This window comes from Triticum urartu, chromosome 6 (genome assembly GCF_003073215.2).
Source record: "Triticum urartu cultivar G1812 chromosome 6, Tu2.1, whole genome shotgun sequence".
Lineage (NCBI taxonomy): Eukaryota > Viridiplantae > Streptophyta > Magnoliopsida > Poales > Poaceae > Triticum > Triticum urartu.
This window is the reverse complement of record NC_053027.1, coordinates 520499180-520513770: the sequence shown is the minus strand read 5'-3', so window position 1 is coordinate 520513770 and position 14591 is coordinate 520499180.

Genomic DNA, 14591 nt, shown 5'->3' with positions numbered 1-14591 from the left:
ATACTTTTAGTGTTTTGTAATATAGTTTTGATCTGTTTCTCTCTCGTGTTGCTGACTCGTCACCGCCGCCTGGGCTTTTTTGCTCTGTTTCTTCTTTGGCTTCCGTTGTCGTCCTTTCTGCACGGCGCAGCCGCCAGTGTTATCGCCTCCTTAGTGCGGCCCTTCTTTGCTGTCCACGGCGCTTCGTCGTTCGGGCCGTCGTAGTTGCCTACCGCCTGTCTGTTTTCGGTTTGTTTTCCTTGTTTTCTCATTATATTTCCAGGCAATAGAGATTTATGGGATGATTATGGGTGTGGGCTTCCAACACTATCAAATGTCAATTTTCAACCCGGTTTGTGCAATCAGTACGTAATAATCATTGTGTTCTTTGCAAGTATGGCTTGTCCTTTTTGCCGTATGCCGGGTGGCCTTTGTTCCTCTTTTGATTCTTATGTAGACGTGTTCAGTGTGGTGCTGGATCGGTGTTGTTCGAGACATATTGTAAGAATATCATTTTATAATTGTTCATTTTTTGACACACATACTTGTTTCTTTTAGTGTTGTTGATGGTGTTTTGAATGGGAATTATTCTAGGTCTTTTTTTATTATGATGATTATTTTTACTCATTTTGTGCCCATGTGGATATCATCACAGGCATTGGAGACATTGTCATCTTACCAAAGTTTAGGCCTCTAATGGTTTGTGTAAATGAATGGACCATCACAGTGTACAGTGTGTATCTAGAGAAACTTGAACTACGAATATGGTATTGCAGATGTGACTGGTATCTGGTGTGAGGGCGGTCGAGGTTTTTGTATGTGTCGTTCTCTTTCGGTAAGAAGGCGACTATCATCAGGGTGATATGATTTGATCCGTATTATGTTGTTTCAAGGAACAGATGTTATGCGAGTGACTACTCCGGTAAGACTGGGTTCTGTTTATTCCATGCTCGGTGTACACACATGTGTAGTTCTCGCGCACTCTCCTTTACATTTCTTTCCACATACACTAGCAGCAATAGTAGAGGGTGTTGATCAGTTTCTCAATGGAGTCTGATGTGTTGGAGAAACACAACCACTTCATAGGCTATTGGAATTAGACTGACGGGCCTGTTCGGATGTTCTCTAGCTTCACAAAACTTCCCATATCCAACTTTTCTTCCTAACTTCTAACTCCAGGTAGCGATCAGAGATGTGTTCTGCTGCATCGGCAGCTTCTCAAACGTTGCAGCCCGGTTAGGAGGGCTGAGGCCTTGTACATAGCAGACTGGGTCGGCTGGAGGCAGCCCAATTAAGGCGGACAAGTGCACAGCGAGGCGAGGGGGACCGCTACAGGAGCGATAGGTTCTATTTTTCTAGCATACTCAGCGAACCGGTATCTTTAGCGGTGGCAGGATGTTGTAAATAGAGCGAACTCTAGCTTTTCCAATCGGTGGAGCTGGGCCTTCCTCGCTCCACATTTTTGCACTAGGATCGATCTCAGCTTCGCGAAACCAGCTTCTCGACGTTATTCCGTTCGGCTGTGATCTGCTCAGAAATTTATGAAGCATGGAGTGGGAGAAGGTCCGAACACTCCCAACTTTGGCTGCATATTGCCTCTGGAGCAATCGTCTAATAACGTCCACACCCCTCGAAAATAGCAACACCCCACAAGCAGGGATGAGATGTGTTGTCGTTTCCGGCTGTGACATAGCGTGCAACTTGTCCTGTGGTTGATTCCCTTTCTTTTGCGGATGGTTGTCATTGAGCATTCATTCCACGAGCCAAATCCTAAGAGCGTCTACAACGGGCCTCTCAAACCCGCCTCAAACGTCTGGATAGGCCGCTCGGTCATTATTTGATCATATATTTTTGACCCAGACGTCCCCTCAAACGACCCTCAAACACTCCGGCTGACCGACACCCCTCATATACAACCTAAATATGATGTGGAAATGGGGGCGCCGCTCGCCCGGGCACGCCCGCTACGTCGGACCCGGCCCACGCTGACCCACCCGACCTCGCATAAATTCCTTTCCATCCGCTCGTCGGACTAAAGCCTAGCCATTTTACTCCCCTTCCCTTCGCTTCCCTCCGCCACCCAACCTCGTCTCCGGCTCCTTGCAGCTGTCTCCGGCATGGCGAACAGCAGATCCGAGTCTTTCACCTCTAGATCCGTCGACCCCGAGCTCATCCCACACGGCCCCGAGGAGGAGATGGCCGTCTGGCTTGCGCGCTGCCGCTCCCGAGAGGAGGCATGTGCGAGGCAGCGCTCTGACTCCTTCCGTCGGGAATCCATTGCGTCTTCCCAAATGGCGCATGGATCCGGCGCTAGGCCAGCCATAGTTGCCTCTCGCCGGAGGCCATGCGGTCCGTTGGGGCGCGGAGCATGGGGACGCACCATGGGTATGACGTGTCCGCCGTGCAAGGCACCGACGCGCGGGAGACGGTGATACGTCTCCAACGTATCTATAATTTTTGATTGTTCCATGCTATTATATTATCTCTTTTGGATGTTAATGGGCTTATTTTTACACTTTTATATTATTTTTGGGACTAACCTATTAACCGGAGGCCCAGCTCAAATTGCTGTTTTTTTGCCTATTTCAGTGTTTCGTAGAAAAGGAATATCAAACGGAGTCCAAACGGAATGAAACCTTTAGGAACATGATTTTTGGAACAAACGTGATCCAGAGGACTTGGAGTGGACGTCAACCAACCAACGAGGAGGCCACGAGGCAGGGGGCGCGCCTACCCCCCCCCCCCCCCGGGTGTGCCCTCCACCCTCGTGGGCCCCTCGTTGCTCCACCGACCTACTTCTTCCTCCTATATATATCCATGTACCCCGCAAACATCCAGGAGCACCACGAAAACCTAATTCCACTGCCGCAACCTTCTGTACCCAAGAGATCTCATCTTGGGGCCTTTTCCGGAGCTCCACCGGAGGGGGCATTGATCACGGAGGGCCACTACATCAACTCCATGGCCCCTCCGATGATGTGTGAGTAGTTTACTTCAGACCTTCGGGTCCATAGCTAGTAGCTAGATGGCTTCTTCTCTCCCTTTGGATCTCAATACAAAGTTCTCCTCGATCCTCTTGGAGATCTATTCGATGTAACTCTTCTTTTTGCGGTGTGTTTGTCGAGATCCGATGAATTGTGGGTTTATGATCAAGTTTATCTATGAACAATATTTGAATCTTCTCTGAATTCTTTTATGTATGGTTGGTTTATCTTTGCAAGTCTCTTCGAATTATCAGTTTGGTTTGGCCTACTAGATTGATCTTTCTTGCAATGAGAGAAGTGCTTAGCTTTGGTTCAATCTTGCGGTGCTCGATCCCAATGACAGAAAGGGAAACGACACATATTGTATTGTTGCCATCGAGGATAAAAAGATGGGGTTTACATCATATTGCATGAGTTTATCCCTCTACATCATGTCATCTTGCTTAAGGCGTTACTCTGTTCTTATGAACTTAATACTCTAGATGCATACTGGATAGCGGTCGATGTGTGGAGTAATAGTAGTAGATGCAGAATCGTTTTGGTCTACTTGTCACGGACGTGATGCCTATATACATGATCATGCCTAGATATTCTCATAATTATTCGCTTTTCTATCAGTTGCTCGACAGTAATTTGTTCACCCATCGTAATACTTATGCTATCTCGAGAGAAGCCACTAGTGAAACCTATGGCCCCCGGGTCTATTTTCCATCATACAAGTTTCCAATCTACTTTATTTTGCTATCTTTTACTTTCAATCTATATCATAAAAATACCAAAAATATTTATCTTATTATTATCATCTCTATTAGATCTCACTCTTGCAAGGGATTAACAACCCCTTTATTGCGTTGGTTGCGAGGTTCTTATTTGTTTGTGTAGGTACGAGGTGACTCGCGCGTGGTCTCCTACTGGATTGATACCTTGGTTCTCAAAAACTAAGGGAAAAACTTACGCTGCTTTACTGCGTCACTCTTTCCTCTTCAAGGGAAAACCAACGCAGTGCTCAAGAGGTAGCAAGAAGGATTTCTGGCGCCGTTGACGGGGAGATCTACGCCAAGTCAAGACATACCAAGTACCCATCACAACTCTTATCCTTCGCATTACACTATTTGCCATTTGTCTCTCGTTTTCCTCTCCCCCACTTCACCCTTGTCGTTTTATTCGCCCTCTTTTTCCGTTCGCCTCTTTTTCCGCTTGCTTCGTCGTTATGGCTAGTCCTTTATCTCCCGAGAATGAAGTTCTTAATTTTAAACAAAGGGAGGGAGAAAATCTAAAAGATGCTTGGTACATAATTTGCCTCTAGGGCATATTTCCTTCAAGCAGGGGCAGCAAGGCACGTATTGTATTGTTGCCATCGAGGATAAAAAGATGGGGTTTATATCATTTTGCTTGAGTTTATCCCTCTATATCATGTCATCTTGCCTAATGCGTTACTCTGTTCTTATGAACTTAATACTCTAGATGCATGCTGGATAGCGGGTGATGTGTGCAGTAATAGTAGTAGATGCAGAATCGTTTCGGTCTACTTGTCACAGACGTGATGCCTATATACATGATAATGCCTAGGTATTCTCATAATTATTCGCTTTTCTACCAGTTGCTCGACAGTAATTTGTTCACCCACCGTAATACTTATGCTACTAGAAGAACGCCCATGCGTTGTCACGGGACCACATTGACTTTAAGAGTTCAATATCAGTTATGGCGTAGCAGCCCGCAGCGGAACCAACAACGGCCCCCGCAAAAGTAGGATCGCACGAGGCGATCTAGCGAGGCGACGAGGGTTCCCTGCGCGCTGCCGGTGACGCTGCCGGTTCCCTCTCTCTCCGTCGGCCGCTCCGGCGGCGGGAGGGAGGGGGAACCTCGGGTCTGTTCACTAGGTGGGTGTGTGGTAGGGTTAGGGTTGAGGGAGACGCTACCGAGGTCGTTGCGGTGGTGTCGCGTCGGAATAAGTTTCTCCGGGCTCCGTTCGCGGTCAGGCGAGGCTTTTGCCTTCGTCTAGGAGCCAGCGGGGTTGGGGATCCCCGAATCTTGTCGAGGTCACGGGCTATGGTGGCTGGAGGTCCATCGGCACTGGCCGTTTGGGTCCTCAGATGGGCGATGGATGCAGGGAGACGAAGACCCTTCTTCTTCCTTGTTGGTATGATTTGCTGCTACTGTTCTTCTCCTTCCTCTGCGCTGATGCTGGTGGGAGATCCTGCTTTGCCCGGGCGGATGGCCCGGCCGCGGTGCTGGACCGGTCGGATGACTCGAGTTCTCTTCCTTTCGGAAGGGACACTTTTCGCGGTACTCAAAGCCAAATATGGCGACGACTGTTGCAGGTGTGTTGGATTGATGTCCATGCCCTCTCAGCGCTGGTGTCAAAAAAGAAGGAAGCAGCGTGGCGGTAATTGTACCGAGGTCGAAGATGATGACCTGCTTGCGACTGGTTGCAGATCCTTTTGCTGCAAGGGTCTTCTCTCAAGATTCAGGGATGATGACACAGGGCTCCGGAGATCTTCTTGCGTTATGGTTGTCTTAGGGTACTCTAGGTGTTCATGGTCCTTTGTGTTTGGGTTTCAGTGTGCTTGTAAGGGTCAACTACTTTGTACTGATTCGTGATATGAATGATAAAATTCTCAAAAATATCAGTTATGTTAATATTACATTTAATATTCTCATACATATCAAGTGACATTGGCGACATTTTTTACCATCAAATTCTCTCACACGCACTCTCTCTCTCTCCCTCTTCCTCACTCTCTCTCCCCCTCTCCCTCTCTCTCTAACACACACACATATCCATCTTATTGGGTACGGGATCATAATCCATCTATTTCACATGCACACGCGCTAGTGCATAACAATATGGATTATGTGTATTATATTTGCCACCACAACTTATATTTCCTTGAGCCGCGTCGCTACAGAGCCGAGCTCCCGCCCGACCACCTCGCCGGCATCGAAGGGGAATGGATAAGGGTAACGCCCTGCCTCCCCTGCCCCCCATGGCCTCACTCCTCGACGCCCCCTCCCAGATCCACTTCTCCTCCTCGCTCGCTCGATCCCGTCGATCTGGACGGAGTCAGACGCCACGGCCCCTGTCGGTGTCAAAACCGGTGGATCTCGGGTAGGGGCCCCGAACTGTGCGTCTAGGCCGGATGGTAACAGGAGGCATGGGACACAATGTTTTACCCAGGTTCGGGCCCTCATGATGGAGGTAAAACCCTACGTCCTGCTTGATTGATATTGATGATATGGGTAGTACAAGAGTAGATCTACCACGAGATCAGAGAGGCTAAACCCTAGAAGCTAGCCTATGGTACGATTGTATGTTGTGGTTGTTGTCCTACGGACTAAAACCCTTCGGTTTATATAGACACCGGAGAGGGTTAGGGTTACACAAGGTCGGTTACAAAGGAGGAGATATCCATATCCGTATTGCCTAGCTTGCCTTCCACGCCAAGTAGAGTCCCATCCGGACACGAGACGAAGTCTTCAATCTTGTATCTTCATAGTCTAATAGTCCGGCCAATGGAGATAGTCCGGCTGTCCGGAGACCCCCTAATCCAGGACTCCCTCAGTAGCCCCTGAACCAGGCTTCAATGACGATGAGTCCGGCGCGCAGTATTGTCTTCGGCATTACAAGGCGGGTTCCTTCTCCGAATACATCACAGAAGAACTTGAAAACGAGGATAGTGTTCGACCCTGCAAAATAAGTTCCACATACCACCGTAGAGAGAATAATATTTTCGCAATTCTAATTTGCTGACTTGTCTTGACAGTATGACGTTATGTCATGGCCCGGTGATTATTCGAACCGTTTCCTTTAACTAGCCCCGCACATAACGCGAGGCAGTTTTTCGACACGTCTTGTCAAAGCAGAGATCGTGCCCCCTTATTACGGGATTCTCATCAATACGGTCGTGGGTAACCCAACCGTGTCTAGGACTCCTAGATTATAGGCAAGTCCCAAACAGCTACGGAGAGGACGCTTGATATCCACCCTCTTTATAAAGGGACAAGGTTTTCGCTTTTTCCCTCTCGTGCTCAATCGGACCCTTCCTCCGCCTCGAGTTCTAACACCCAAAGCCCAGGCCAGGTGCTCCGGATCTTCAATCATGTCCGGATCCAGCCTTCAAGGCCGGTGGATGCCCTGCTCCGTCACGGAAGAGGATATCAAGAAGTTGAGGGAGGCCAGATACCTGACCGCCGAGGTTTCGCATCGGCTGCCTGCTCGAGGGCAGGTTGTCCCTACTCCCGAACCCAACGAGAAAGTCGTGTTCGTCTCCCACTTCCTCCGAGGCCTAGGCCTCACTCTGGATCCCTTTGTCAGGGGTTTGATGTTCTACTACGGGCTAGATTTCCACGATCTAGCTCTGGACTCCTTTCTCCACATCTCGACATTTATTGTCGTGTGTGAGGCCTTCCTCCGCATTACCCCTCACTTCGGCCTGTGGCTCAAGACCTTTGAAGTGAAGCCGAAGATGATCGAGGGGCAACATGCAGTGTGCGGAGGTGCGTCAATAGGCAAGATGGCAGGAGCCCCGTGGCCGAAAGGTTCCTTCCCAGAGGTGTCCGAATTATGGCAACGTGAGTGGTTTTATGTCACGGCTCCCAGAAGTGCCAAGTGGGCGGCTGCCCCCGCTTTCCGCTCGGGCCCCCCACGACAACTGATGTCATGGATTAGCAGAGGTCTGAGCTGGGCCCAGCCAAGGACGTGCCCATACTGCAAAGGTGCATTCAAGATCTCTTCGAGGGAGATTTTAATTTGGTTGTGGTAATGCAAGTTATGCTGGTTCGTCGAGTCCAGCCCTGCAAACGCTGGCCCCTTCGCTTATGGGAGTTCAATCCAGAAGGGCCGCGTGCCATTCAAAGTTTCCTCGGCCTGACGCACGAGCAGATGTACAAGTCATTCTTCGGACCTCAAATAGAGTGTCCGGATACTACCGAGTGTTGGAAATATGCCCTAGAGGCAATAATAAAAGCATTATTATTATATTTCCTTGTTCATGATAATTGTCTTTATTCATGCTATAATTGTGTTATCCGGAAATCGTAATACATGTGTGAATAACAGACACCAACATGTCCCTAGTAAGCCTCTAGTTGACTAGCTCGTTGATCAACAGATAGTCATGGTTTCCTGACTATGGACATTGGATGTCATTGATAACGAGATCACATCATTAGGAGAATGATGTGATGGACAAGACCCAATCCTAAACATAGCATTAGATCGTATAGTTCGGTTGCTAGAGTTTTTCCAATGTCAAGTATCTTTTCCTTAGACCATGAGATCGTGTATCTCCCGGATACCATAGGAGTGCTTTGGGTATACCAAACGTCACAACGTAACTGGGTGACTATAAAGGTATACTACGGGTATCTCCGAAAGTGTCTGTTGGGTTGACACGGATCAAGACTGGGATTTGTCACTCCGTATGACGGAGAGGTATCACTGGGCCCACTCGGTAATGCATCATCATAATGAGCTCAAAGTGACCAAGTGTCTGGTCATGGGATCATGCATTACGGTACGAGTAAAGTGACTTGCCGGTAACGAGATTGAACGAGGTATTGGGATACCGACGATTGAATCTCGGGCAAGTAACATACCGATTGACAAAGGGAATTGTATACGGGGTTGCTTGAATCCTCGACATCGTGGTTCATCCGATGAGATCATTGAGGAGCATGTGGGAGACAACATGGGTATCCAGATCCCGCTGTTGGTTATTGACCGGAGAGTCGTCTCGGTCATGTCTGCATGTCTCCCGAACCCGTAGGGTCTACACACTTAAGGTTCGGTGACGCTAGGGTTGTAGGGATATGTATATGCAGTAACCCGAATGTTGTTCGAAGTCCCGAATGAGATCCCGGACATCACGAGGAGTTCTGGAATGGTCCGGAGGTAAAGAATTATATATAGGAAGTGCTATTTCGGCCATCGGGACAAGTTTCGGGGTTATCGGTATTGTACCGGGACCACCGGAAGGGTCCCGGGGGTCCACCGGGTGGGTCCACCTGCCCCGGGGGGCCACATGGGCTGTAGGGGGTGCGCCTTGGCCTACATGGGCCAAGGGCACCAGCCCCAAGAGGCCCATGCGCCTAGGGTTCACAAAAGGGAAGAGTCCCACTAGTGGAAGGCACCTCCTAGGTGCCTTGGGGGGAGGGAAACCTCCCTTGGCCGCCGCCCCCCTAGGAGATTGGATCTCCTAGGGCCGGCGCCCCCCCCCCCCTTGGCCCTCCTATATATAGTGGGGGAAGGAGGGCTTTTCATCCACGCCTTTTGTTGCCTCCTTCTCCCTCTCCAACACCTCCACCTCCTCCATAGCACTTGGCGAAGCCCTGCCGGAGTACTGCAGCTCCACCACCACCATGCCGTCGTGCTGCTATTGGAACCATCTTCCTCAACCTCTCCTTTCCCCTTGCTGGATCAAGAAGAAGGAGACGTTACGTTGACCGTACGTGTGTTGAACGCGGAGGTGCCGTCCGTTCGGTGCTAGGATCTCCGGTGATTTGGATCACGTCGTGTTCAACTACCTCATCCCCGTTCTTTGAACGCTTCCGCTCGCGATCTACAAAGGTATGTAGATGCATCCGATCACTCGTTGCTAGATGAACTCATAGATTGATCTTGGTGAAACCGTAGAATTTTTTTTTTGTTTTCTACTACGTTCCCCAACAGTGGCATCATGAGCTAGGTCTATGCGTAGTTCTTCTTGCGCGAGTAGAACACAATTTGTTGTGGGCGTAGATGTTGTCAACTTTCTTGCCGCTACTAGTCTTATCTTGCTTCAACGGTATTGTGGGATGAAGCGGCCCGGACCAACCTTACACGTACGCTTACGTGAGACCGGTTCCACCGACTAACATGCACAAGTTGCATAAGGTGGCTGGCGGGTGTCTGTCTCTCCCACTTTAGTTGGAGCGGATTCGATGAAAAGGATCCTTATGAAGGGTAAATAGAAGTTGACAAATCACGTTGTGGCTTTCACGTAGGTAAGAAAACGTTCTTGCTAGAACCCTATTTCAGCCACGTAAAACTTGCAACAACAATTAGAGGACGTCTAACTTGTTTTTGCAGCAAGTGCTTTGTGATATGATATGGCCAAAGTTGTGATGAATGATGAATGATCTATATGTGATGTATGAGATGTTCATGCTATTGTAATAGGAATCACGACTTGCATGTCGATGAGTATGACAACCGGCAGGAGCCATAGGAGTTGTCTTTATTTTTTATTTTTTATATGACCTGCGTGTCATTGAGAAACGCCATGTAAATTACTTTACTTTATTGCTAAATGCGTTAGCCATAGTAGTAGAAGTAATAGTTGGCGAGCAACTTCATGGAGACACGATGATGGAAATCATGATGATGGAGATCATGGTGTCAAGCCGATGACAAGATGATCATGGAGCCCCAAGATGGAGATCAAAGGAGATATGTGATATTGGCCATATCATGTCACTATTATTATTTGATTGCATGTGATGTTTATCATGTTTTGCATCTTGTTTACTTAGAACGGCGGTAGTAAATAAGATGATCCCTCATAATAATTTCAAGAAAGTGTTTCCCTAACTGTGCATCGTTGCGACAGTTCGTTGTTTCAAAGCACCACGTGATGATCGGGTGTTTGATTCAGACGTTCACATACAACGGGTGTAAGACAGATTTACACATGCAAACACTTAGGTTGACTTGACGAGCCTAGCATGTACAGACATGGCCTCGGAACACAGAAGACCGAAAGGTCAAGCATGAGTCGTATAGAAGATACGATCAACATGAAGATGTTCACCGATGTTGACTAAACCGTCTCACGTGATGATCGGACACGGCCTAGTCAACTCGGATCATGTTATACTTAGATGACTGGAGGGATGTCTATCTAAGTGGGAGTTCATTGAATAATTTGATTAGATGAACTTAATTACCATGAACTTAGTCTAAAAATGTTTACAATATGTCTTGTAGATCAAATGGCCAACGTAGTCCTCAACTTCAACGCATTCCTAGAGAAAACCAAGCTGAAAGACGATGGCAGCAACTACATGGTCTGGGTCTGGAACCTGAGGATCATCCTCATAGCTGCCAAGAAAGATTATGTCCTACAAGCACTGCTAGGTGATCCACCCGTCCCACAGAACCAAGACGTTATGAACGCTTGGCAGACACGTGCTGATGACTACTCCCTCGTTCAGTGCGGCATGCTTTACAGCTTAGAGCTGGGGCTCCAAAAGCGTTTTGAGAGACATGGAGCATATGAGATGTTCGAAGAGCTGAAAATGGTTTTTCAAGCTCATGCCCGAATCGAGAGATATGAGGTCTCCGACAAGTTCTTCAGCTGTAAGATGGAGGAAAAATAGTTCTGTCAGTGAGCACATACTCACTATGTCTGGGTTACATAACCGCTTGACTCAGCTGGGAGTTAATCTCCCGGATGACGCGGTCATTGACAGAATCCTCCAGTCGCTTCCACCAAGCTACAAGAGCTTTGTGATGAACTTCAATATGCAGGGGATGCAAAAGACCATTCCTGAGGTATTTGCAATGCTGAAATCAGCAGAGGTAGAAGTCAAGAAGGAACATCAAGTGTTGATGGTCAATAAAACCACTAAGTTCAAGAAGGGCAAGGGTAAAAGGAACTTCAAGAAGGACGGCAAGGGAGTTGCCGCGCCCGGCAAGCAAGCTGCCGGGAAGAAGCCAAAGAATGGACCCAAGCCCGAGACAGAGTGCTTTTATTGCAAGGGAAGTGGTCACTGGAAGCGGAACTGCCCCAAATACTTAGCGGACAAGAAGGCCGGCAAAACAAAAGGTACATGTGATATACATGTAATTGATGTGTACCTTACCAGTATCCGTAGTAGCTCCTGGGTATTTGATACCGGTGTAGTTGCTCACATTTGTAACTCAAAGCAGGGGCTGCGGAATAAGCGGAGATTGGCAAAGGATGAGGTGACGTTGCGCGTCGGGAATGGTTCCAAGGTCAATGTGATCGCCGTCGGCACGCTACCTCTACATTTACCTTCAGGATTAGTTTTAAACCTTAATAATTGTTATTTAGTGCTAGCTTTGAGCATGAATATTGTATCGGGATCTCGTTTAATTCGAGATGGCTACTCATTTAAATCTGAGAATAATGGTTGTTCTATTTATATGAGAGATATGTTTTATGGTCATGCTCCGATGGTGAATGGTTTATTCTTAATGAATCTCGAGCGTAGTGCTACACATGTTCATAGTGTGAGTGCCAAAAGATGTAAGGTTGATAATGATAGTCCCACATACTTGTGGCACTGCCGCCTTGGTCACATAGGTGTCAAACGCATGAAGAAGCTCCATGCAGATGGACTTTTAGAGTCTCTTGATTATGAATCATTTGACACGTGCGAACCATGCCTCATGGGTAAAATGACCAAGACTCCGTTCTCAGGAACAATGGAGCGAGCAACCAACTTATTGGAAATCATACATACTGATGTGTGCGGTCCAATGAGTGTTGAGGCTCGCGGTGGCTATCGTTATGTTCTCATCCTCACTGATGACTTGAGTAGATATGGGTATGTCTACTTAATGAAACACAAGTCTGTGACCTTTGAAAAGTTCAAGGAATTTCAGAGTGAGGTTGAAAATCAACGTGACAAGAAAATCAAGTTCTTGCGATCAGATCATGGGGGAGAATACTTAAGTCACGAATTTGGCACACACTTAAGAAAATGTGGAATAGTTTCACAACTCACGCCGCCTGGAACACCTCAGCGTAATGGTGTGTCCGAATGTCGTAATCGCACTCTATTGGATATGGTGCGATCTATGATGTCTCTTACCGATTTACCGCTGTCATTTTGGGGCTATGCTTTAGAGACTGCCGCATTCACTTTGAATAGGGCTCCATCGAAATCCGTTGAGACGACACCGTATGAATTATGGTTTGGGAAGAAACCTAAGCGGTCGTTTCTAAAAGTTTGGGGATGCGATGCTTATGTCAAGAAACTTCAACCTGAAAAGCTCGAACCCAAGTCGGAAAAATGTGTCTTCATAGGATACCCTAAAGAAACTGTTGGGCATACCTTCTACCTCAGATCCGAAGGCAAGATCTTTGTTGCCAAGAGTGGGTCCTTTCTAGAGAAAGAGTTTCTCTCGAAAGAAATAAGTGGGAGGAAAGTAGAACTTGATGAAGTATTACCTCTTGAACCGGTAAGTGGCGCAGCTCAAGAAAATGTTCCTGAGGTGCCTGCACCGACTAGAGAGGAAGTTAATGATGATGATCATGAAACTTCAGATCAAGTTACTACTGAACTTCATAGGTCCACGAGGACACGTTCCGCACCAGAGTGGTACGGCAACCCTGTCTTGGAAATCATGTTGTTAGACAACGGTGAACCTTCGAACTATGAAGAAGCGATGGCGGGCCCGAATTCTGACAGATGGCTGGAAGCCATGAAATCCGAGATAGGATCCATGTATGAAAACGAAATGTGGACTTTGACTGACTTGCCCGATGATCGGCGAGCCATAGAAAATAAATGGATCTTTAAGAAGAAGACAGACGCGGATGATAATGTGACCATCTATAAAGCTCGGCTTGTCGCTAAGGGTTATCGACAAGTTCAAGGGGTTGACTACGATGAGACTTTCTCACCCGTAGCGAAGCTGAAGTCCGTCCGAATCATGTTAGCAATTGCCGCATTCTATGATTATGAAATATGGCAAATGGACGTCAAAACGGCATTCCTTAATGGTTTCCTTAAGGAAGAATTGTATATGATGCAGCCGGAAGGTTTTGTCGATCCTAAGAATGCTGACAAGGTGTGCAAGCTCCAACGCTCGATTTATGGGCTGGTGCAAGCATCTCGGAGTTGGAACATTCGCTTTGATGAGATGATCAAAGCGTTTGGGTTTACGCAGACTTATGGAGAAGCCTGTGTTTACAAGAAAGTGAGTGGGAGCTCTGTAGCATTTCCCATATTATATGTAGATGACATACTTTTGATGGGAAATGATATAGAACTCTTGGATAGCATTAAGGCCTACTTGAATAAGAGTTTTTCAATGAAGGACCTTGGAGAAGCTGCTTATATATTAGGCATCAAGATCTATAGAGATAGATCAAGACGCCTCATAGGTCTTTCACAAAGCACATACCTTGATAAGATATTGAAGAAGTTCAATATGGATCAGTCTAAGAAGGGGTTCTTGCCTGTGTTGCAAGGTGTGAAATTGAGCTCAGCTCAATGTCCGACCACGACAGAAGATATAGAAGAGATGAGTGTCATCCCCTATGCCTCAGCCATAGGTTCTATTACGTATGCCATGCTGTGTACCAGACCTGATGTAAACCTTGCCGTAAGTTTGGTAGGAAGGTACCAAAGTAATCCCGGCAAGGAACACTGGACAGCGGTCAAGAATATCCTGAAGTACCTGAAAAGGACTAAGGAAATGTTTCTGATTTATGGAGGTGACGAAGAGCTCATCGTAAAGGGTTACGTCGACGCTAGCTTCGACACAGATCTGGATGACTCTAAGTCACAAACCGGATACGTGTATATTTTGAATGGTGGGGCAGTAAGCTGGTGCAGTTGCAAGCAGAGCGTCATGGCGGGATCTACATGTGAAGCGGAGTACATGGCAGC